The following is a 26,908-nucleotide window of genomic DNA, read 5'->3' on the forward strand; positions in this document are numbered from 1 at the left end:
GGCGATATAAGTCATACTGCTTACCATCATGTCATACTTTGGTTCGGCGGTATTGTTGGATGAAGCGGCCCGGACCGACATTACGCGTACGCTTATGCAAGACTGGTTCTACCGACGTGCTTTGCACACAGGTGGCTGGCGGGTGTCAGTTTCTCCAACTTTAGTTGAACCGAGTGTGGCTATGCCCGGTCCTTGCGAAGGTTAAAACAACACCAACTTGACAAACTATTGTTGTGATTTTGATGCGTAGGTAAGAATGGTTCTTGCTCAGCCCATAGCAACCACGTAAAACTTGCAACAACAAAGTAGAGGACGTCTAACTTGTTTTTGCAGGGCATGTTGTGATGTGATATGGTCAAGACATGATGAGATATAAGTTGTTGTATGAGATGATCATGTTTTGTTGAAGTTATCAGCAACTGGCAAAAGCCTTATGCTTATCTCTCTATTGCATAAGATACAAGCGCCAAATAATTGCTTTACTTTATCGCTATGCGATAGCAATAGTTGCAAGAGCAATTGTTGGCGAGACAACCATGTGACGACACATTGATATAGATCAAGATGATGGAGATCATGGTGTCATGCCAGTGACAATGGAGATCATGACGATACTTTGGAGATGGAGATCAAAGGCACAAGATGACGATGGCCATATCATGTCACATATTTTGATTGCATGTGATGTTTATCTTTTATGCATCTTATCTTGCTTTGATTGACGGTAGCATTTTAAGATGATCTCTCGCTAATTATCAAGAAGTGTTCTCCCTGAGTATGCACCGTTGCGAAAGTTCTTCGTGCTGAGACACCATGTGATGATCGGGTGTGATAGGCTCTACGTTCAAATACAACGGGTGAAAAACAGTTGCACATGCGGGATACTCAGGTTATACTTGACGAGCCAAGCATATACAGATATGGCCTCGGAACACGGAGACCGAAAGGTCGAGCTTGAATCATATAGTAGATATGATCAACATAGTGATGTTCACCAATCAAGTTACTCCATCTCACGTGATGATCGGACATGGTTTAGTTGATTTGGATCACGTGATCACTTAGAAGATTAGAGGGAAGTCTTTCTAAGTGGGAGTTCTTAAGTAATATGATTAAGTGAACTTTAATTTATCATGAACTTAGTCCTGGTAGTATTAGTATATCTATGTTGTAGATCAATAGCTCGCGTTTAGCTCCCCTGTTTTATTTTTGATATGTTCCTAGAGAAAACTAAGTTGAAAGATGTTAGTAGCAATGATGCGGATTGGATCCGTGATCTGAGGTTTATCCTCATTGCTGCACAGAAGAATTATGTCCTTGATGCACCGCTAGGTGACAGACCTATTGCAGGAGCAGATGCAGATGCTATGAACGTTTGGCTAGCTCAATATGATGACTAATTGATAGTTTAGTGCACCATGCTTAACGGCTTAGAATCGGGACTTCAAAGATGTTTTGAACGTCATGGACCATATGAGATGTTCCAGGAGTTGAAGTTAATATTTCAAGAAAATACCCGAGTTGAGAGATATGAAGTCTCCAACAAGTTCTATAGCTAAAAGATGGAAGAGAATCGCTCAACTAGTGAGCATGTGCTCAGATTGTCTGGGTACTACAATTGCTTGAATCAAGTGGGAGTTAATCTTCCAGATAAAATAGTGATTGACATAATTCTCTAGTCACCATCACCAAGTTAGTAGAACTTCGTGATGAACTATGATATGCAAGGGATAACGGAAATGATTACCAAGCTCTTCGTAATGCTGAAATCAACGAAGGTAGAAATCAAGAAAAACATCAAGTGTTGATGGTTAACAAGACCACTTGTTTCAAGAAAAAGGGCAAATGGAAGAAAGGGGAACTTCAAAAAGAACGGCAAGCAAGTTGCTGCTCAAGTGAAAAAGCCAAGTCTGGACCTAAGCCTGAAACTGAGTGCTTCTACTGCAAAGGGACTGGTCACTGGAAGCGGAACTACCCCAAGTAATTGGCGAATAAGAAGGATGGCAAAGTGAACATAGGTATATTTGATATACATGTTATTGATGTGCACTTTACTAGTGTTTATAGAAACCCCTTGGTATTTGATACTGGTTCAGTTGCTAAGAGTAATAACTCGAAACGGGAGTTGCAGAATGAACAAAGACTAGTTAAGGGCGAGGTGACGATGTGTGTTGGAAGTAGTTCCAAGATTGATATCATCATCATCGCACACTCCCTATACTTTCGGGATTAGTGTTGAACCTAAATAAGTGTTATTTGGTGTTTGCGTTGAGCATGAATATGATTTGATCATGTTTATTGCTATACGGTTATTCATTTAAGTAAGAGAATAAATTGTTGTTCTGTTTACATGAATAAAACCTTATATGGTTACACACCCAATGAAAATGGTTTGTTGGATCTCGATAGTAGTGATACACATATTCATAATGTTGAAGCCAAAAGATGCAGAGTTGATAATGATAGTGCGACTTATTTGTGGCACTGCTGTTTAGGTCATATCGGTGTAAAGCGCATGAAGAAACTCCATACTGATGGACTTTTGGAACCACTTGATTATGAATCACTTGGTACTTGCGAACCGTGCCTCATGGGCAAGATGACTAAAACGCCGTTCTTCGGTACTATGGAGAGAGTAACAGATTTGTTGGAAATCATACATACTGATGTATGTGGTCCGATGACTATTGCACTACTAGGAAAAGGCCTACTAATGGCGCACCTAATTTGGCCATTAATGGCGCATTAGTGGTGCGCCATTAGTGCCACGCCATTAGTATATTTTACTAATGGCGCACCACAGGTGCGCCATTAGTATCTGGTATACTAATGGCGCACCTCAGATGCGCCATTAGTATATACAACAGTGCGCCATTAGTATGCCTCCCAGGGGGCCATGTATACCCAGGTGCTTTGGCATACTAATGGCGCACAACAACAAGATGCGCCATTAGTAACTTCGGCATACTAATGGCGCACTGTTTAATGATGCGCCATTAGTATCCTTTGGCATACTAATGGCGCACTGTGATGTGATGCGCCATTAGTATGAATATTAGTTTTTTTTTTTTTTGTTTTTTGCACAGGTTAGAAAATGTATAATTGGACAAAATATAGACAGCACACATCAACAACAGATTCATCGAATACAATAGAAGATTAGTCTCTGAATACAATTCATCATATTAGTCTCCGAATACAAATCATCATATTAGTCTCCGAATTGAAAAGACCGAACAAAGATAGAGCATTATATTACAAGTCTCGAGACCGCGAGTAGCGAGTTTGTCTTCACATTACAAGTCGATATCGATCATCTAAACTACCATCACATAGAAGAGAGCTGCGGTCATCACGATGAGCATCATCACGATGAAACTCGTCTTCATCCGGTTCCTCCAGCGCTCCCTCCCCTCTCCCGCTAGATAGCGGGCGTATCTAGATTCGGCCTCGGCCCTAGTGGTGTACCCTTTGTAACTGTTACCGCTGAATCGGTGAACCTGTCTCCGACACTCCTCCCAGTCGTCGTAGACTCCGGGAACCTTACCTTTGTACACGACATACGACGGCATCGCTATGCAGTAGCCAAACGAAACGTTAGTACCAATTCACAAACAATACATAAGCAATATATAAGTATGCAACAGAACAATCGGAAGATAAAAGCAAGACATTAATAGCATCGATTACATCTAAGTTGAACGACTCTCGAAACCAAAGAGACATACTACAAGTTCATTAAAGTTTAATTACAACATGAGCCAATCGATGTTTCAGAACTAGACACAGCATCACTGCTTTCGACTCGACTCAAGGGACCGGAGCGTGGATGAAGCCGCCGTCTATCGTGGGAGTCATGAAATAACGGTCGTTGTTAGCCTGCATTTGTAGCATTGTGTCGATGTCACTGTTGGACGGTTGATTTCTGAGGTAGAACTGCCCCGAGGTACGAAGGACATCTTGATGGATGATTTCCGCAAACTCCGACTGGATGCGAAAGAATTCTTGTCTGATGTCCGTGTCCTGGATTGCCAACACGCTCGCGGCCCAATCTTTGAGTTTACTCGGTAGCAGAAGTTGATGATGGTCCCGTACGATCGCCCGCATGTGATGGATGGCGTAGTAGGCACCCTTCTGACCGCCAGGCGGCTGCTTGACGCAGCAAAACGTCGTATTGTGGGAGAACACGTGCTTGCCATACTTACGAATAGGCCTGGTGAAGGTGCCTCCAGATTTGACGTAGCCGGGGAGAACATCATCAAGAACCTTCTTGACATTTGTGTAGTCTACGTTCGACTGACGGTCCGGGTCGAAATACGTGGCCATGGAATATTTGGGGCTTAGGAGGATGAGCGTGCAATGTGTGTCACTGCAGAAAACACATAATGTTAAAAGAAAAATGATCGAAATCTAAGAATTCATATGTTACGGGGCGGTTGAGGGGAGGACTTACTCGGGAAAGTAAGGCACGAGGAAGTTATCCTTATCTTGGTTTGCCAGAATGATGCCTTCGAGGTAAGAAGTCGCGACTTGCCGGTCCCCAGCGCTGCCCAAGATCTTGGCACGCATGTAGAAGGGGTCGACTATCACGATGTCCGGGGTCTTGTCGCGAATGATCCGCATCTCCATACTCAGCGAAAATAGCCGAACGAAGGTGTAGTGCAGCGGATGAAGGTTCAACATAGCATGGATGTCATCAAACCGCAGGACGATCGTACCCCCGATGGAGTTATCCACAAAGCCCTTGCCCTCTGGCACCTTGGCCGCGAAAACCGGGTATGCCACATTCGTCTCTCCGAGACTCCGCTTCTCCAAAGAAAGAACACTGTCATGCAGACTCCGCATAGCACCGGTTGAAGCATCGAGCATATTTCTCGGTAGCATCGGCCTACCCGCCACATGCACCCTCCTCGAGATATCCTCAGGTGAAGGTGGCCCGTCCTGAGCACGGATCATACTCGGTGCCGGCTGGCCCGCACCGTTGTTAGTCTTTCTTTTGCATGCCTTCTTCTTCTCCTGTAATGGGACCGAGTTCTGCTCACAGACCGCCTTCTTGAGTGTGTTGGGGCTGATAATATTTCGCACCTCGCCTATCTGAGGCTCGGTGAAGTCGGCAGCTGGAGGCGTCTCCTGAGAGCTGAACGGCAGACGACGCCTGTTGCAACTTGGCTTCTCCGCGGTACCAGCTAGATCGCGCACTTTTGTTGGGTTGGGTTCTTGAGAAGGAGGCCCCATGAAGTCGCCACCGTACCCATGATCGGCAAAGTACTGATCGACATTGGCAAATGTATCGTCGTCGTCGTTCTGATCCTGTGCCATATGCATGTTTGGATCCAGTGGCATAGGGATGTCCGGCACCGTTGCGGCGGTCTTGCCATGGGGCCGACTTGGCGCCGGCACGACTGGCGGTGTTGTCTTTGGGGTGGTGTCCCCCGCCCCCAAACGAATCTGGCTCTTCGGCCAAAGCAGGGGCCAGCTCAGGCAGGCGCTGAGGGTCATCACGTCATCATCGTCGGCCCTGACGGGTCGAATCGGAGGTAACAACTCGTCGCAGCCTGGCAGCACCCGAACCAGTTGAACCCTAAACAAGTTGGGTGGCATCTGGGTACCGTGGAACAAGGGGTTGCCCGGTTGAACGATTTTGCCCTTGGCGACATCGACCAACTCGTTGTTCACGAAGTGCAGGAGAGTGCACGGAACGTCAGCGACGCCCTGCGAAAACATGTAGGGCGTCAGGGATGCCCAGTCAAAGGCAAGGAGATGAAGTCCTCGGCCGAGAGAGGCTTAATTAGTTACCGTGATGATGGCGTCGAGCTCGGCTAATGTCGAGGCACCGCCAACGGCGGGCGTGCAGTTGACGGAGGGGCCGCTTGCTGCAGAGGTGCCGGCCGGCGTACACCCGGGTGCATTAAGCTCCCGTGCCGGCGTCGGAGACACCAATGCCGCCTCCGCCGGAGACACCAATGGCCCCGCCATCGCGTTCTGTGAGTTGCTGGCCGTGAAGCTAGGAATCGGGGGCGGCCCCTGTTGGCCGCCCGCAATCCACGCACTAATCCCCTGGATCAAGGTAGGCACAATGGCGGTGATCGTCGCTCCGAGTTGTTGTTGCACTTGCTCTTGGACAATCTCCGGAATCCGCGCCACCTGTGCCCTGAGTTCTTGAACCTCGCGCGCCTGGCTTTCCGAGCTGGTCTTTTTCTCCTTTCGCCCACCAGTGTTATAGTATGACGACCATTTTGTCGACAAGCCTTTGCCGGCCACACGACCAGCTGACGTCGGCTTACTGAGCTTATCCTTGTTCTTCATGACATTCAACGCCCTATTTAGAGTGGTGTCCCAAGGGTTGCTCTTAGTCGACCCCGCGCTACTGCTTTCAGTCGCCTGCGGAAGGAATGTGAACCATTTAGAAATTTGGCTTCATTAATTAGAATGCAACCATATGGAGCTAATTACGCGGGGGTGTATTCCTTACCAGAACAAGCTCAAGCGCCCTGGTCTTCGGATCCGTGGTAAGCTCCTTTGTTTTCTGGTCCTTCTTGTACCGGGCCCTGACAAAGTTCCTGGTCTGCTTGTCACCGTATTTATCGAAGAGGGGTGGTAGGCCTTGCTCGGCACGGTCCGCCTCCTCCTTGTCCCATATAGGCTCCGCCACTCTGTAACCGCCGGGACCGAGTGTGTGTTCCCCTAAGTTCAGCTCCCGCATTTCTTTCCCCCACTTACTTGATTCGGAGTTTGCGGTGCTCGAGCAATTGATCTTGAAGTCGTTGTAGTCATCTTCGGTGATCGAAGGATTTTTCTCCTTGATCTTCTCATAACTCTCACCTTTCTCGATCATTCTCTTCACATTGCTTTTCCAAGTAGACAGGGCCTTGCTCATCTTTGTGAGGGCAGCATTGTTCACTTTATTCCCTTTGAGGCTTGTGTTTTCAAATTCAGCGGGGAACTTGTATCGTTCGTGCAGCTTCGTGAAGAGGAGGTTGCGCAAATTCCCTCGGTCAGGATGCCTCAGGTTCTCGGTGTTGATCGAGACGGTGCTCCGGAGAATGCACCCGAGCTGAAGCGAGTACCCCTTGACTATTCGTTCGGGCGCCGTTGGATTCCCGTCGGAGTCCACTTCAGTAACTTCCTCCTTGAGGGTGCGGAGCATGGTCGGGCGCCGGTCCTTCCGTTGCCTCTTCGGTTGGCTGCCATCTGTGCGTGCGCCGCCATCATCAGTGGTGGCATCCTCGGCGACACCATCAGTGGTGGCATCAGTGGGGTCATCCTCGGTGGTACCATCAGTGGTCTCAGGATCGGTGGGGAAGGCGGTGTCCTCATACAAGTGAGGTTGTTCCTCCATCTCCCGGGACAGCTCCCAGAATGCCTTGCCGCCCGAACCCCCGGCCTCATCGTTGTTGGTCATGTTTCTCTCTAAACAGGAACAAAGTTTGGTCAAAAAGTTGGTTATTGTCAAGGAACAAGATCATGGTCTCATCATTTAGGGTTTGTCGACACCGAGGCATCCTAAAAGCTAAGCTTTTATCATTGAGGGTTTTTCGACGCCGAGGCACCCTAAAAGCCTAAGCTTTCATCATTTCGGTTTTTATCGACACCGAGGCACCCTAAAAGCCATGCATTAGTCACAAGTACGCCGGTGCACTTGATCCTACTTAATTAACTACTAAGATACCCCGGCCCATGCATTAGTCACAAGTACCCCATATGTCCTATTTTTAGCAAAGTCATGCTAAAATTCACGGAAAATTTCAGCATGACCTTTGCTGAAAATAGGACATATGGAGTACCCGAATTTGCCGGAACGGAAGTTAATCGACATTCCAGCAAACTCAAGGGCCTCTCGGGTGGACAAGGCAAAAAAGGCCTCCATCACAACATGGAAAATACATTGGCATGTGAAGAGGTGAAACAATATATGCATCTCCAAGCAGTATCATTCAACATTTTGGACAAACCACTACAAGCAATACTGGATCAGATACAAGAAGAATGTGAGAAAATGCAGACAAATACTAACAGATTCAAGTCAAAACCTTTTCTAGTTAGTAAGTGTTTCTTGAGCATAGGTATGTAGTAAGTGTTTCTGCTCTCAGTGTTTCAGAACACATATTTTAGCTACCTAGTACCAGTGCTATTACCCAACAGTTAATTAGCTTTTGCTTTTGCTTTTCAGTGCCAAATTCTAGCTAGTACCAGCAAATTAACATCTAGCAGCAATCATTTTCAAATATATATACACTGGACATTTTAATATTAACCTAAGGAAAAAAGAATAGTTAGGTTAATATTAACCCAAGATACATCAACTATTGCACTGTCCTGCCTAATAAAACAGTCATGCCAGCATATAGTATATAAATCTGAATTTGTGTTTACAAGAAGAGTGCCCATTGCAATGTAAACCTGAGAACACAACTCACCTCAAGTGCAGGATATAGCAGACACCTACTTCTTCAGTCAAGTGCAGTAAAAGACCGTTTGCAGAACCTGTTTAGTCAGAGTTGAACATTACATAAGATGAGAACTCTACATAACTAATATTGGTATGACAGATAGAAAACTGAGAATGGATAAAAAAACTAAGCATGGCAGCAAGACGCTGATGCATCTTCTGTGTCGCCAACTGGACTAAAAGATGAGTGTTTTTTTATGGTTCTTAGTTAGGCATGAAAACTAAAGCAGCAACAGCCTGTAGAAAAGCAAGCACCAGCAGGGAATAATGGCCAACCAAAAAAAGGAAGAACTTAATTGCATTCATCACCAGCGGCTTAAATATTGATAAGATGACAGTGAAGCAGTCTCAGTTTCCGTGTAAAGGTGCTGGATCAGAAAATACTGAAAACAGAGCAATGACTTTCCCTATATATATAGCAAGCAAATAACCCCCCCCCCTAAATAACTGCACCGAGAATCTAAAAATACTTTGCGCGTAGATCATGGAGCAAACACTCATAAGATTTTACAATTAACCAAACCGATAAAAGCCTTACAAAAAATACGAATGGACCAGGAGAGGTCCATGTGAGTTATCACAAAAAAAGAAGAAGAGATAAGACCATGTGTTGGGTATTTTGTATGAAACACCCTATGCCCAAAACAAAGCTACTGAAGAAACCTGTACCTGTAGTGCTGCACAAGTGCCTACACACAAACTGCCCAGAAATCAGTATGAACCAACTCAGAGAACATGGTAATAAATTCCCAACAAGTACCATCTCAGCAGCACAAATTGGGCAAAAAATGAATGCTTTCTCTCCGTAAGATCGTCGCGTACACCCTACCCATGAGAACAATAGTGCTATCTGAACTCTGAAGTCCTTCCTTCCTTCTCTGTAGAAGCAAGAGAACATGCTAGTACTAATACTAACTGTACCACTCTACCAAGTGGAGTCCATTGCTTAGGATGCACTGCCACTGAAGCATTGGGTACAAGACTGTTACATGAAAGTAAATGCAGCAGTTGAAGCAGAGATTGGTGTACAAGCAAGAACAGAGCAAGTTCTTCTTATCCTCTGCAATTATAATAGGAGCCAATCAAATGGATAAAAGGAGAATTGGTTGATTGGGCATGAAAACTAAAGCAGCAGCAGCATCCCTGCAGAAAAGCGAGCACTAGCTAGGGAATAATGGGCAGCCAAAAAAGGAAGAAATTAATTGCATTCATCACCGGCGGCTTAAAGAGTGTATCATCATCGCTTTGATGCGCCTGCCTTTTGACACGGCGGTTAAAGGAGGGAGGAATGAGGATGAAGCCCATGCACAATGACACAAAGGAGGCTACAAAGGTGGCGCTGCTGGCTATCTTTTTCTCACGCAAGCACACAAAGGCTTGACTTGCTTTGCAGCAGCAGCCGCCAAATCTTCTCTAATTTCAGAAAAAGAAGAAGTAGAAGAAGAGAACATATGCTCGTTTTCAAAGTCTGCCATTCTAATAATGGAGCTAAACTACACAGCACATGGCAAGTCTCTGGTAATTAACTTCAGTTTCCATCCTATCTCAAGCATCACTCAAAAACACATTTTTCAATGAACATGGTTATTTGAAATACCTTGTACAATATAGATACTAAAAACCTTCATACGTATTATTCGATCCTAGAAGTGGCTACGCTTGACAACATAGAAAATTTAACAAGCAGGACACATATACATTTGTAATTTCACACATCAGAATCATCCATCCTAAGCTACGGCGGGGGAGGATCCGCACGAGGACGGATCCGGGGCCGCGGCGCGGCTGGGGAGGATGGGAGGGGAGGGGAAGGGAAGGGCGGTGGTTGCTCACCTGCGCTTGGCGGCGGGAGGGGAGCGTCGATGAGGAGGACGATGAGAGGGAGCGGGAGCGCGAGCGCGAGTGGGAGGAGCCCGAGGACGCGGAGCGGGAGGAGGAGCCCAACGAGGTGGACGGGGCGGTGTGGACGGGGCGGCGTCCGGCCGCCGGCGACAAGGGCGGCGGGGCGATGGCGTCCAATGAGGTGGGGCAACGGGGAGAGCGGCGCCGACGTCGGGGCGTCGAGGCGGCGGGGCAGCGGCGTCGGGAGAGGAGAGGGGAAGGGGATCGAGGGCGAGGGCGAAGGAGAGAGAGGGGATAGGTTTGGGCCGGGGAGGAAATATGGATGGGGGCGGCACAATACTAATGGCGCACCACCCCTCGGTGCGCCATAAGTACATCCATACTAATGGCGCACCTCACCCTGGTGCGCCATTAGTATTTTTTTTTGATTTCTGCTCGAGCCAACAGGTTATCTTCCACCTGACCTGATCCACACCAAGTTCCCTCTACTAGCTCGACTGGTCAGCAGCCAGTTCTCACACCAGGAGGTCCTGGGTTTGATTCCCAGGCTCCACAATTTTTTTATGCATTTAAAATGCTATTTGATACTTATTTGTGTTTAAATATGTTCAAACTTGTTTAAATCATAACAGTAATATTTTTTTATAAGACAGTAATAATTTTTTAAAAATATCATCAAACAGTAATGCCGGTGGAGCGGGGGAGGGTGCGGGGGTTGCGGGGGGTCGGCGGCGGCGGTTGAGTAGGGGAGGGGTGCGGGGGGTCGGCGGTGGCGGTTGAGTAGGGGAATCGAGGGTGCGGGGGGTCGGCGGCGGCGGCCGGTGGACCGAGGGGTGCTCGGCGGCGAGGGGGACCGGATCTGGCGAGGTGGGATAGCGATCGAGATGGAGGGGGATCGAGATCGAGTGTCCATGAAATTTAAAAATATTCATGATAGTTCAAAAAGTGCCCATGAAATACAATCGAGAAATGAAGGCTACGATTTAAATACAATCGATCTTAGCTTGCTATCTGTTCACAATCTTCTTGCCCTTCTTTTTCGCAAATGGAGTTATTCTGTGGAACGGACGTCCTTTAGGTAGGGTGGTCCTGCTTCTTCTTGTGGTGTATGCTGCTACTTCATCATCGTCGTCATGTTCGATCCTCGGGTCACCATACTTGTCGAAGTCTTGCTCATTGGCTACTCCATCCATTCCGATGATCTTCCTTTTGCCTCTCCTCACGACAACACGACTGGGCTTTGACGGGTCGGTAATGAAGAAGCATTGGTCCACTTGGGAAGCCAGTACCCATGGCTCATTTTTCGCGGTGACGTTTGCGCCCGCGGTCTTGGATTTGGCTTCGGGTATAACCATGGTGGTGAAATACCGGTCTTCTTTTAGGACGCTCTTCGCCCATCTGACACGGAACATCGGGACCTTCTCTCCAGCGTAGCTCAACTCCCAGATCTCCTCGATCCTTCCGTAGTATCTGTCCTTGTCGTTACCGGTGTAGGATTCTATCGTTACCCCGGAGTTCTGATAACCATCGATCTTCATGTCCTTGGCCTCGGTGTAGAATGTGTAGCTGTTGATATCATACGCCTCATAGGTCATCAGGTTGTGCTCGGCGCCCTGTGACAAGGCGAATATGAGTTGTTCTTCCACGGAAGAATCCTCATGTAAAGGGTACGACAGAAGCTTCTGCTTGAACCAACGCGTGAAACATGAGTTGTGCTCTTTGATTATATCTCCGTCCGTCCTCTGTTGGCCTCGGTCATTGTACGTCTTCTCAATAAAGGTTTTGTGCTCTACCACCCAAGGATCGACCACGTCTATGTGTTGTAGCGCGACTAGGTTTGCTCTTTCAAAGTCGGCGAGTCGACCCTCGAAGTCGACATGCATTTCGCGGCGACCCTCACGGTGACCCCATCCAGCGAGCCTGCCGAGGTGCCTGTTGACGGCAGACCAACGGGGTTCTCGATGCCTAGATAATTCGTGCAGTAGGAGATGCACTCTTCGGTCAGAAAGCCCCTGGCTATGCTTCCCTCTGGACGTGAGATGTTGCGAACGTATCCTTTGATGACACCATTCATCCTTTCCAACGGCATCATGCTGTGCAGGAACGTCGGCCCGAGTTGGATGATATCGTCCACGATATGGACCAACAGATGCTAGGTGCTATGTGTGCTTCTCTGGCTGCCAAACGGATTGACTCCATGATGCTCGCGCCCAGCATGATGTTCCTTGGATCCTTCCCAAATTCTAAGTCTTCGAAGTTCAACGCTTGCCACTGGCTCGCATCCTTAGGGTGACTCAGCATCTTGTCTTTTTATCTATCTTCGGATCATTTGCGTCATCTTCTCGCTTCTTCTCCTCCCTATCCGCGTGCCAACGCAGGAGCTTTGCTACCTTAGGGTCCGCGAAATACCGCTGCAGACGAGGAGTGATCGGAAAGTACCACACCACTTTTCGAGGAGCTTTCTTCCTCTTCTTGTATCGAGTGACGCCGCACACCGGACATATGGTAGACTCCGCGTGCTCGTCCCGATAAATGATGCAATTGTTCATGCACACATGGTATTTCACGTGCGGTAAATCCAGAGGACACACGATTTTCTTCGCCTCCTCCAAACTGGTCGGGCACTTGTTCCCCTTGGGAAGACGTTCGTGCCAGAATGACATGTTCTCGTCGAAGCATGCGTCGGTCATTTTGTGTTTTACCTTCATCTCCAGAGCCATGAGCGTTACTTTCAGGCGGGTATCCTCGGGCCTGCATCCTTCATACAATGGAGTAACCACGTCTAACTCAAGTTGATCCATCTTGGCTTTCTCTCGGGCGGCAGCTCTTGCGTTATCCGTCTGCTTCAGAAGTAGCTCTTGAATATGAGGGTCCTGCACCCAGCCCATCGATGGTCCAGCCCGTCGTCTGCTCCGGCATCTTCCTCATCATCATGTCCTGCATCTTCTACATGATGACTGTGTACAGCATCACCGTCGTGATCATCTCCTGGGGATTCTTCGTCTTCTCGCCCGCCCGAGCCGCGGTGGTTGTCTTGCTGCCCTTCCTCATTTCTTGCCCGGCCCCCATGGACGACTTCGTAGTCATCTTCATCACGTTGCCACCGATAGCCATCCATGAAACCACGCAAGAGCAGGTGGTCCCGCACCTGCCCGGATTCCGGGTCCGCAATAAGGCTCTTCAGCTTGCATCTTCGACACAGACATCTTATCTCCGTCTCATTCTTTTGAAGCATCTCGGCCTTTGCGGACCTCAAAAACCTATTCACGATGCCTTCGGTCATCGTGCGGACCATGGTCGCCTACGGGGTAGAGCGAAACGATATTTTAGAACCAAGAAAAAATTTGGCATGACTTTCCCTAAAAATAGGACCAAAAAGAATGCTTAATGCCAAAATTCTCGCCGAAACGGAAATGAATCAACATTCCGGCAAAATATTTGCAACTATCGCATTTCAAATACCGGTACACCTCCAAACACAAACACATATGCAACACCACAAACATATGCAACACCACGAACATACATAGATCTAGCTAGTCCATAAAAAGTGCATGTGCACATTGTTGTAGGGAGAACAACATAAATATAGCTTCCCCCCCTTACTTACCTATCAAAACAAGGTAATTTAACCACTTAAATTGAATGAATCTATGGTGGAAATGAGGTGAAAAAGAGGAGGCACCCGAGACAAGGAGGAGGTGGAGAGAATGAAGTGGGGAGAAAGTGAGTGTGGGTAGGAGAGGCTGTCCAAAATATCTTGTTGCTGCCCACTTACTAATGGCGCACCAACTCTAAATGCGCCATTAGTAATCCAGGTTACTAATGGCGCACCTTCTGTGGTGCGCCATTAGTAGTTTTGCAAAAAAAAAATACTAATGGCGCACTGTTCCACAGTGCGCCATTAGTAGTTTTGCAAAAAAAAGAATAAAAAATATAATAAAAAAACAACATTAGTGGCACACTTTCCGACAGGTGCGCCATTACTAGTTACAACTAGTAATGGCGCACTGTGTCTGGATGCGCCACTAGTATGTTTGGACAGGCGCACTAGTTCAATTTGTTTTGATACTAATGGCGCACCCTGGGCCAGGTGCGCCATTAGTAGTTTCAGCTCTAATGGCGTATCAGAAGGTGGTGCGCCATTAGTATATACTAATGGCGCACCGCTTGTCTGGTGCGCCATTAGTGTCAATCCCATCTATAGCCCTTTTTCTAGTAGTGTTGAGGCTCGTGGCAGGTATCATTATTTTCTGATCTTCATAGAAGATTTGAGCATATATGAGTATATCTACTTGATGAAACACAAGTCTGAAATATTTGAAAAGTTCAAAGAATTTCAGAGTGAAGTGGAGAATCATCGTAACAAAAATAAAAGTTTCTACAATATGATCGCAGAAGTAAAAGATTTGAGTTACGAGTTTGGCCTTCAGTTAAAACAATGTGAAATAGTTTCACTACTCACGCCACCTGGAACACCACAATGTAATGGTGTGTCCGAACGTCATAACCGTACTTTATTAGATATGGTGCGATCTATGATGTCTCTTACCGATCTACCACTATCGTTTTGGGGTTATGCATTAGAGACCGCTGCATTCACGTTAAATAGGGCACCATCCAAATCCGTTGAGATGACACCGTATGAACTATGGTTTGGCAAGAAACCTATGCCGTCGTTTCTTGAAGTTTGAGGTTGCAATGCTTATGTGAAAAAGTTTCAACCTGATAAGCTCTAACCAAATCGGAGAAGTGCGTCTTCATAGGATACCCAAAAGAAAATGTTGGGTACACCTTCTATCACAAATCCGAAGGCTATATAATCGTTGCTTTGAATGGGTCCTATCTAGAAAAAGAGTTTCTCTTGAAAGAAATGAGTGGGAGGAAAGTAGAACTTGATGAGGTAACTATACCTGCTCCTTTATTGGAAAGTAGTTCATCACAGAAATATGTTCCTGTGACTACTACACCAATTAGTGAGGAAGCTAATGATGATGATCATGTAACTTCAGTTCAAGTTGCTACCGAACCTCATAGGTAAACTAGAGTGAGATCCGCACTAGAGTGGTACGGTAATCCAGTTCTGGAGGTCATGTTACTTGACCATGACGAGCCTATGAACTATGAGGAAGCGATGATGAGCCCAGATTCCGCGAAATGGCTTGAGGCCATGAAATCTGAGATGAGATCCATGCATGAGAACAAAGTATGGACTTTGATTGACTTGCCCAATGATCGGCGAGCCATTGAGATTAAATGGATCTTCAAGAGGAAGACAGACGCTGATAGTAGTGTTACTATCTACAAAGCTAGAATTGTTGCAAAAAGGTTTTCGACAAGTTCAAGGTGTTGACTACGATGAGAGTTTCTCACTCGTATCTATGCTTAAGTCTGTCCGAATCATGTTAGCAATTGCCGCATTTTATGAAATCCGGTAAATGGATAAACAAAACTGCATTCCTTAATGGATTTATTAAAGAAGAGTTGTATATGATACAACCAGAAGGTTTTGTCAATCCTAAAGGTGCTAACAAAATGTGCAAGCTCCAGCGATCCATCTATGGACTGGTGCAAGCATCTCGGAGTTGGAATATGCGCTTTGTTGAGATGATCAAAGCATATAGTTTTATACAGACTTGCGATGAAGCCTGTATTTACAAGAAAGTGAGTGGGAGCACTACAACATTTCTGATAAGTATATGTGAATGACATATTGTTGATCGGAAATAATGTAGAATTATTATGCAAAGCATAAAGGAGTGTTTTGAAAGAAGTTTTTCAAAGAAAGACCTCGGTGAAGCTGCTTACATATTAAGCATCAAGATCTATAGAGATAGATCAAGACGCTTGATAAGTTTTTTCAATGAGTACATACCTTGACAATACTTTGAAGTAGTTCAAAAATGGAACAGTCAAAGAAAGAGTTCTTGGCTGTGTTACAAGGTGTGAAATTGAGTAAGACTCAAAGCCCCACCACGGCAGAAGATAGAAATAGAATGAAAGTCATTCCCTATGCATCAGCCATAGGTTCTATAAAGTATGCCATGCTATGTACCAGATCTATTGTATACCCTACACTGTGTTAAGCAAGGGAGTACAATAGTGATCTAAGAGTAGATCACTGGACAGCGGTCAAAATTATCCTTAGTGGAATAAGGAAATATTTCTCAATTATGGAGGTGACAAAAGGTTCGTCGTAAAAAGTTATGTCGATGCAAGTTTTGACACAGATCTGGATGACTCTAAGTCTCGATCTAGATACATATTGAAAGTGGGAGCAATTAGCTAGAGTAGCTCCGTGTAGAGCATTGAAGACATAGAATTCGCAAAATACTTACGGATCTGTATGTGACAGACCCGTTGGCTAAAATTATCTCACAAGCAATACATGATCACACCTTAGTACTCTTTGGGTGTTAATCACATAAACGATGTGAACTAGATTACTAACTCTAGTAAACCCTTTGGGTATAGGTCACATGACGATGTGAACTATGGGTGTTAATCACATGGTGATGTGAACTATGGGTGTTAATCACATGGTGATGTGAACTAGATTATTGACTCTAGTGCAAGTGGGAGACTGAAGGAAATATGCCCTAGAGGCAATAATAAAGTTATTATTTATTTCCTTATATCATGATAAATGTTTATTATTCATGCTAGAATTGTATTAACCAGAAACATAATACATGTGTGAATACATAGACAAACAGAGTGTCACTAGTATGCCTCTACTTGACTAGCCCGTTAATAGAAGATGGTTATGTTTCCTAACCATGAACAAAAGAGTTGTTATTTGATTAACGGGATCACATCATTAGAAGAATGATGTGATTGACATGACCCATTCCATTAGCTTAGCACCTGATCGTTTAGTATGTTGCTATTGCTTTCTTCATGACTTATACATGTTCCTATGACTATGAGATTATGCAACTCCCGTTTGCCGGAGGAACACTTTGTGTGCTACCAAACGTCACAACGTAACTGGGTGATTATAAAGGAGCTCTACAGGTGTCTCCAAAGGTACATGTTGGGTTGGCGTATTTCGAGATTAGGATTTGTCACTCCGATTGTCAAAGAGGTATCTCTGGGCCCTCTCCGTAATGCACATCACATAAGCCTTGCAAGCATTGCAACTAATGAGTTAGTTGTGAGATGATGTATTATGGAACGAGTAAAGAGACTTGCCGGTAACGAGATTGAACTAGGTATTAAGATACCACCGATCGAATCTCGGGCAAGTAACATACCGATGACAAAGGGAACACCGTATGTTGTTATGCGGTCTGACCGATAAAGATCTTCGTAGAATATGTGGGAGCCAATATGAGCATCCAGGTTCCGCTATTGGTTATTGACCGGAGACATGTCTCGGTCATGTCTACATTGTTCTCAAACGCGTAGGGTCCGCACGCTTAAGGTTTCGATGATAGTTATATTATGAGTTCATAAGTTTTGATGTACCGAAGGAGTTCTGAGTCCCGGATGAGATCGGGGACATGACGAGGAGTCTCGAAATGGTCGAGACATAAATATCGATATATTGGACGACTATATTCGGAGATCGGAAAGGTTCCGAGTGATTCGGGTATTTTCGGAGGTACCGGGGAGTTACGGGAATATGAGGAAGAAGCAATGGGCCTTAATGGGCCTTAGTGGGAAGGACCAGGAGGTGGCGCGCGCCCCTCCCAAGCCCAGTCCAAATTGGACAAGGGGTTTGGGGCGCGGCCCCTCTCTCCCTTCCTTCCCCTCTTGCCCCCTTTCCCCCCTTCTCCTAGTTGGACTAGGAAAGGAGGAAACCTACTCCAACTAGGAGTAGGAATCCTACTCCCCTGGCGCGCCCCTCCTAGGGCCGGCCTCCTCCCCCCTTGCTCCTTTATATACGGGGGCAGGGGGCACCTCTAGACACACAAGTTGATCTTCATGATCGTTCTCTTAGCCGTGTGCGGTGCCCCCCTCCACCATAATCCTCGATAATATTGCAGCGGTGCTTAGGCGAAGCCCTGCGACGGTAGAACATCAAGATCGTCACCACGCCATCGTGCTGACGGAACTCTTCCCCGACACTTTGCTGGATCGGAGTCCGGGGATCGTCATCGAGCTGAACATGTGTTAGAACTCGGAGGTGCCGTAGTTTCGGTGCTTGATCGGTCGGGCCGTGAAGACATACGACTACATCAACCGCGTTGTGCTAACGCTTCCGCTGTCAGTCTACGAGGGTACGTAGACAACACTCTCCCCTCTTGTTGCTATGCATCACCATGATCTTGCGTGTGCGTAGGAAAATTTTGAAATTACTACGTTCCCCAACATGCACCACCCGGGAGGACTCCGAAACTGCGCGGTAGGGTGTGCCACGTCTTGGCACGGAGGAAAAATGTGCATGTAAAAATATACTGTATAGATGTAGTCCCTATGGTTCGACCTCGGAACCTAGCCAGTTGGTTGAAAACAGCCCACTAGCCAGAGAGCTTCATCATGCAAACGTGGAACGGAGGATACATGTGGTTGTTGGGGAACATAGTAATTTCAAAATTTTCCTACGCACACGCAAGATCATGGTGATGCATAGCAATGAGAGGGGAGAGTGTGATCTACGTACCCTTGTAGACCGACAGCGGAAGCGTTAGCACAACGCGGTTGATGTAGTCGTACGTCTTCACAGCCCGACCGATCAAGCACCGAAACTACGGTACCTCCGAGTTTTAGCACACGTTCAGCTCGATGACGATCCCCGGACTCCGATCCAGCAAAGTGTCGGGGTAGAGTTCCGTAAGCATGATGGCGTGGTGACGATCTTGATGTACTACCGTCGCAGGGCTTCGCCTAAGCACCACTACAATATTATCGAGGATTATGGTGGAAGGGGGCACCGCACACGGCTAAGAATATGATCACGTGGATCAACTTGTGTCTCTAGGGGTGCCCCCTGCCCCCGTATATAGAGGAGCAATGGGAGGAGGCCGGCTGGCCCCTATTGGCGCGCCAGGAGGAGTCCTCCTCCTCCTAGTAGGAGTAGGACTCCTACTAGGAGGGGGAAGGAAGTGGGGAGGGAGAAGGAAAGGGGGGCGCCACCCCCCTCTCCTAGTCCAATTCGGACCAGGGGGAGGAGGCGCGCGGCCCACCCTGGCTGCCCCTCTCTCTCTCCACTAAGGCCCATATGGCCCATTATTTCTCCCGGTAGGGTTCCGGTAACCCTCCGGCTCTCTGGTTTTCTCCGAAATCACCCTGAACACTTCCGGTGTCCGAATATAGCCGTCTAATATATCAATCTTTATGTCTCGACCATTTGAGACTCCTCGTTATGTCCGTGATCACATCCAGGACTTCGAACTAACTTCGGTACATCAAAACTCATAAACTCATAATATAACTGTCATCGAAACCTTAAGCGTGCGGACCCTACGGGTTCGAGAACAATGTAGACATGACCGAGACACGTCTCCGGTCAATAAACAATAGCGGAACCTGGATGCTCATATTGGCTCCTACATATTCTACGAAGACCTTTATCGGCCAGAACGCATAACAACATACGTTGTTCCCTTTGTCATCGGTATTTTACTTGCCCGAGATTCGATCGTCGGTATCTCAATACCTAGTTCAATCTCGTTACCGGCAAGTCTCTTTACTCGTTTCATAATACATCATCTCACAACTAACTCATTAGTTGAAATGCTTGCAAGGCTTATGTGATGTGCATTACCGAGAGGGCCCAGAGATACCTCTCTGACAATCGGAATGACAAATCCTAATCTCGAAATACGCCAACCCAACATGTACCTTTGGAGACACCTGTAGAGCTCCTTTATAATCACCCAGTTACGTTGTGACATTTGGTAGCACACAAAGTGTTCCTCCGGCAAACGGGAGTTGCATAATCTCATAGTCATAGGAACATGTATAAGTCATGAAGAAAGCAATAGCAACATACTAAACGATCGGGTGCTAAGCTAATGGAATGGGTCATGTCAATCACATCATTCTCCTAATAATGTGATCACGTTAATCAAATGACAACACATGTCTATGGTTAGGAAACATAACCATCTTTGATTAATGAGCTAGTCAAGTAGAGGCATACTAGTGACATTTGGTTTGTCTATGTATTTTACACAAGTATTATGTTTCCGGATAATACAATTCTAGCATGAATAATAAACATTTATCATGATATAAGGAAATAAAATAATAACATTATTATTGCCTCTAGGGCATATTTCCTTCAGTCTCCCACTTGCACTAGAGTCAATAATGTAGATTACGCAGTAATGATTCTAACACCCATGGAGCTTTGGTGCTGATCATGTTTTGCTCGTGGAAGAGGCTTAGTCAACGGGTCTGTTACATTCAGATCTGTATGTATCTTGCAAATCTCTATGTCTCCCACCTGGACTACATCCCGGATGGAATTGAAGCGTCTCTTGATGTGCTTGGTTCTCTTGTGAAATCTGGATTCCTTTGCCAAGGCAATTGCACCAGTATTGTCACAAAAGATTTTCATTGGACCCGATGCACTAGGTATGACTCCGAGATCGGATATGAACTCCTTCATCCAGACTCCTTCATTTGCTGCTTCCGAAGCAGCTATGTACTCTGCTTCACATGTAGATCCCGCCACAACGCTTTGTTTAGAACTGCACCAACTGACAGCTCCATCGGTTAATGTAAACACATATCCGGTTTGTGATTTAGAATCGTCCGGATCAGTGTCAAAGCTTGCATCAACGTAACCATTTACGATGAGCTCTTTGTCACCTCCATATATGAGAAACATATCCTTAGTCCTTTTCAGGTATTTCAGGATGTTCTTGACCGCTGTCCAGTGATCCACTCCTGGATTACTTTGGTACCTGCCTGCTAGACTTATAGCAAGACACACATCAGGTCTGGTACACATCATTGCATACATGATAGAGCCTATGGCTGAAGCATAGGGAACATCTTTCATTTTCTCTCTATCTTCTGCATTGGTCGGGCATTGAGTCTTACTCAATTTCACACCTTGTAACACAGGCAAGAATCCTTTCTTTGCTTGATCCATTTTGAACTTTTTCAAAACTTTGTCAAGGTATGTGCTTTGTGAAAGTCCAATTAAGCGTCTTGATCTGTCTCTATAGATCTTAATGCCCAATATGTAAGCAGCTTCGCCGAGGTCTTTCATTGAAAAACTCTTATTCAAGTATCCCTTTATGCTATCCAGAAATTCTATATCATTTCCGATTAGTAATATGTCATCTACATATAATATCAGAAATGCTACAGAGCTCCCACTCACTTTCTTGTAAATACATGCTTCTCCAAAAGTCTGTACAAAACCAAATGCTTTGATCACACTATCAAAACGTTTATTCCAACTCTGAGAGGCTTGCACCAGTCCATAAATGGACCGCTGGAGCTTGCACACTATGTTAGCTCCCTTTGGATCGACAAAACCTTCCGGTTGCATCATATACAACTCTTCTTGCAGAAATCCATTCAGGAATGCAGTTTTGACATCCATCTGCCAAATTTCATAATCATAAAATGCGGCAATTGTTGACATGATTCGGACAGACATAAGCATCGCTACGGGTGAGAAGGTCTCATCGTAGTCAATCCCTTGAACTTGTCGAAAACCTTTTGCGACAAGTCGAGCTTTGTAGACAGTAACATTACCGTCAGCGTCAGTCTTCTTCTTAAAGATCCATTTATTCTCAATTGCTTGCCGATCATTGGGCAAGTCAACCAAAGTCCATACTTTGTTCTCATACATGGATACCATCTCAGATTTCATGACTTCAAGCCATTTTGCGGAATCTGGGCTCACCATCGCTTCTCCATAGTTCGTAGGTTCATCATGATCTAGTAGCATGACTTCTAGAATAGGATTACCGTACCACTCTGGTGTGGATCTTACTCTGGTTGATCTACAAGGTTCAGTAGTATCTTGTTCTGAAGCTTCATGATCATCATCATTAGCTTCCTCACTAATTGGTGTAGGTGTCACAGAAACTGGTTTCTGTGATGTACTACTTTCCAATAATGGAGCAGGTACAATTACCTCATCAAGTTCTACTTTCCTCCCACTCACTTCTTTCGAGAGAAACTCCTTCTCTAGAAAGTTTCCGAATTTAGCAACCAAAGTTTTGCCTTCGGATCTGTGATAGAAGGTGTATCCAATAGTTTCCTTTGGATATCCTATGAAGACACATTTCTCCGATTTGGGTTCAAGCTTATCAGGTTGAAGCTTTTTCACATAAGCATCGCAACCCCAAACTTTCAGAAATGACAACTTTGGTTTCTTGCCAAACCATAGTTCATAAGGCGTCGTCTCAACGGATTTTGATGGTGCCCTATTTAAATTGAATGCGGCCGTCTCTAGAGCATAGCCCCAAAACGATAGCGGTAAATCAGTAAGAGACATCATAGATCGCACCATATCTAGTAAAGTACGATTACGACGTTCGGACACACCATTATGCTGTGGTGTTCCGGGTGGCGTGAGTTGCGAAACTATTCCGCATTGTTTCAAATGTACACCAAACTCGTAACTCAAATATTCTCCTCCACGATCAGATCGCAGGAATTTTATTTTCTTGTTACGATGATTTTCAACTCCACTATGAAATTCTTTGAACTTTTCAAATGTCTCAGACTTATGTTTCATTAAGTAGATATACCCATATCTGCTTAAGTCATCTGTGAAGGTGAGAAAATAACGATATCCGCCACGAGCCTCAACATTCATCGGACCACATACATCTGTATGTATGATTTCTAACAAATCTGTTGCTCTCTCCATAGTATCGGAGAGCGGTGTTTTTGTCATCTTACCCATAAGGCACGGTTCGCAAGTACCAAGTGATTCATAATCAAGTGGTTCCAAAAGCCCATCAGTATGGAGTTTCTTCATGCGCTTTACACCGATATGACCCAAACGGCAGTGCCACAAATAAGTTGCACTATCATTATCAACTCTGTATCTTTTGGTTTCAACATTATGAATATGTGTGTCACTACTATCGAGATTTAATAAGAATAGACCACTCTTTAAGGGTGCATGGCCATAAAAGATATTACTCATATAAATAGAACAACCATTATTCTCTGATTTAAATGAATAACCGTCTCGCATCAAACAAGATCCAGATATAATGTTCATGCTTAACGCTGGCACCAAATAACAATTATTTAGGTCTAATACTAATCCTGAAGGTAGATGTAGAGGTAGCATGCCGACCGCGATCACATCGACTTTGGAACCATTTCCCACGTGCATCGTCACCTCGTCCTTAGCCAATCTTCGCTTAATCTGTAGTCCCTGTTTCGAGTTGCAAATGTTAGCAACAGAACCAGTATCAAATACCCAGGTGCTACTGCGAGCATTAGTAAGGTACACATCAATAACATGTATATCACATATACCTTTGTTCACCTTGCCATCATTCTTATCCGCCAAATACTTGGGGCAGTTCCGCTTCCAGTGACCAGTCTGCTTGCAGTAGAAGCACTCAGTTTCAGGCTTAGGTCCAGGTTTGGGTTTCTTCTCTTGAGTAGCAACTTGCTTGCTGTTCTTTTTGAAGTTCCCCTTCTTCTTCCCTTTGCCCTTTTTCTTGAAACTAGTGGTCTTATTGACCATCAACACTTGATGCTCCTTCTTTATTTCTACCTCCGCAGCTTTCAGCATTGCGAAGAGCTCGGGAATAGTCTTATTCATCCCTTGCATATTATAGTTCATCATGAAGCTCTTGTAGCTTGGTGGCAGTGATTGGAGAATTCTGTCAATGACGCAATCATCTGGAAGATTAACTCCCAATTGAATCAAGTGATTATTATACTCGGACATTTTGAGTATATGCTCACTGACAGAACTGTTCTCCTCCATCTTGCATCTATAGAACTTATTGGAGACTTCATATCTCTCAATCCGGGCATTTTCTTGAAATATTAACTTCAACTCCAGGAACATCTCATATGCTCCATGACGTTCAAAACGTCGTTGAAGTCCTGATTCTAAGCCGTAAAGCATGGCACACTGAACTATCGAGTAGTCATCAGCTTAGCTCTGCCAGACGTTCATAACATCTGGTGTTGCTCCAGCAGCAAGCCTGGCACCCAGCGGTGCTTCCAGGACGTAATTCTTCTGTGCAGCAATGAGGATAATCCTCAACTTACGGACCCAGTCCGTGTAATTGCTACCATCATCTTTCAACTTTGCTTTTCAAGGAACGCATTAAAATTCAACGGAACAACAGCACGGGCCATCTATCTACAATCAAACATAAACAAGCAAGATACTATCAGGTACTAAGTTCATGATAAATTTAGTTTCAATTAATAATATTACTAAAGAACTCCCACTTAGATAGACATCCCTCTAATCCTCTAAGTGATTACGTGATCCAAATCAACTAAACCATGTCCGATCATCACGTGAGATGGAGTAGTTTCATTGGTGAACATTGCTATGTTGATCATATCTACTATATGATTCACGCTCGACCTTTCGGTCTCTGTGTTCCGAGGCCATATCTGTATATGCTTGGCTCGTCAAGTATAACCTGAGTATTCTGCGTGTGCAACTATTTTGCACCCGTTGTATTTGAACGTAGAGCCTATCACACCCGATCATCACGTGGTGTCTCAGCACGAAGAACTTTCGCAACGGTGCATACTCAGGGAGAACACTTCTTGATAATTAGTGAGAGATCATCTTAAAATGCTACTGTCAATCAAAGCAAGATAAGATGCATAAAAGATAAACATCACATGAAATCAATATAAGTGATATGATATGACCATCATCATCTTGTGCTTGTGATCTCCATCTTCGAAGCACTGTCGTGATCACCATCGTCACTGGCGCGACACCTTGATCACCATTGTAGCATCGTTGTCGTCTCGCCAATCTTATGCTTCCACGACTATTGCTACCGCTTAGTGATAAAGTAAAGCATTACAGCGCAATTGCATTGCATACAATAAAGCGACAACCATATGGCTCCTGCCAGTTGCCGATAACTTGGTTACAAAACATGATCATCTCATACAATAAAATTTAGCATCATGTCTTGACCATATCACATCACAACATGCCCTGCAAACAAGTTAGACGTCCTCTACTTTGTTGTTGCAAGTTTTACGTGGCTGCTACGGGCTTAAGCAAGAACCAATCTTACCTACGCATCAAAACTACAACGATAATTTGTCAAGTTGGTGCTGTTTTAACCTTCGCAAGGACCAGGCGTAGCCACACTCGGTTCAACTAAAGTTGGAGAAACTGTCACCCGCTAGCCACCTTTGTGCAAAGCACGTCGGGAGAACCGATCTCGCGTAAGCGTACGCGTAATGTCGGTCCGGGCCGCTTCGCCCAATAATACTGCCGAACAAAAGTATGACATGCTGGTAAGCAGTATGACTTATATCGCCCACTACTCACTTGTGTTCTACTCGTGCATATAACATCAACACATAAAACCTAGGCTCGGATGCCACTGTTGGGGAACGTAGTAATTTCAAAATTTTCCTACGCACATGCAAGATCATGGTGATGCATAGCAATGAGAGGGGAGAGTGTGATCTACATACCCTTGTAGACCGACAGCGGAAGCGTTAGCACAACGCGGTTGATGTAGTCGTACATCTTCACGGCCTGACCGATCAAGCACCGAAACTACGGTACCTCCGAGTTTTAGCACACGTTCAGCTCGATGACAATCCCCAGACTCCGATCCAGCAAAATGTCGGGGTAGAGTTCCGTCAGCACGACGGCGTGGTGATGATCTTGATGTACTACCGTCGCAGGGCTTCCCCTAAGCACCGCTACAATATTATCGAGGATTATGGTGGAAGGGGGCACCGCACACGGCTAAGAATATGATCACGTGGATCAACTTGTGTCTCTAGGGGTGCCCCCTACCCCCGTATATAAAGGAGCAAGGGGAGGAGGCTGGCCGGCCCCTATTGGCGCGTCAGGAGGAGTCCTCCTCCTAGTAGGAGTAGGACTCCTACTAGGAGGGGGAAGGAAGTGGGGAGGGAGAAGGAAAGGGGGGCACCGCCCCCCTCTCCTAGTCCAATTCGGACCAGGGGGGAGGAGGTGAAGGAAATATGCCCTAGAGGCAATAATAAAGTTATTATTTATTTCCTTATATCATGATAAATGTTTATTATTCATTCTAGAATTGTATTAACCGGAAACATAATACATGTGTGAATACATAGACAAACAAAGTGTCACTAGTATGCCTCTACTTGACTAGCTCGTTAATCAAAGATGGTTATGTTTCCTAACCATGAACAATGAGTTGTTATTTGATTAACGGGATCACATCATTAAGTGAATGATCTGATTGACATGACCCATTCCATTAGCTTAGCACCCGATCGTTTAGTATGTTGCTATTGCTTTCTTCATGACTTATACATGTTCCTATGACTATGAGATTATGCAACTCCCATTTGCCGGAGGAACACTTTGGGTACTACCAAACGTCACAACGTAACTGGGTGATTATAAAGGAGCACTACAGGTGTCTCCAAACGTACATGTTGGGTTGGCGTATTTCGAGATTAGGTTTTGTCACTCCGATTGTCGGAGAGGTATCTCTGGGCCCTCTCGGTAATGCACAT

This window comes from Triticum dicoccoides, chromosome 6A (genome assembly GCF_002162155.2).
Source record: "Triticum dicoccoides isolate Atlit2015 ecotype Zavitan chromosome 6A, WEW_v2.0, whole genome shotgun sequence".
Taxonomy (NCBI): domain Eukaryota; kingdom Viridiplantae; phylum Streptophyta; class Magnoliopsida; order Poales; family Poaceae; genus Triticum; species Triticum dicoccoides.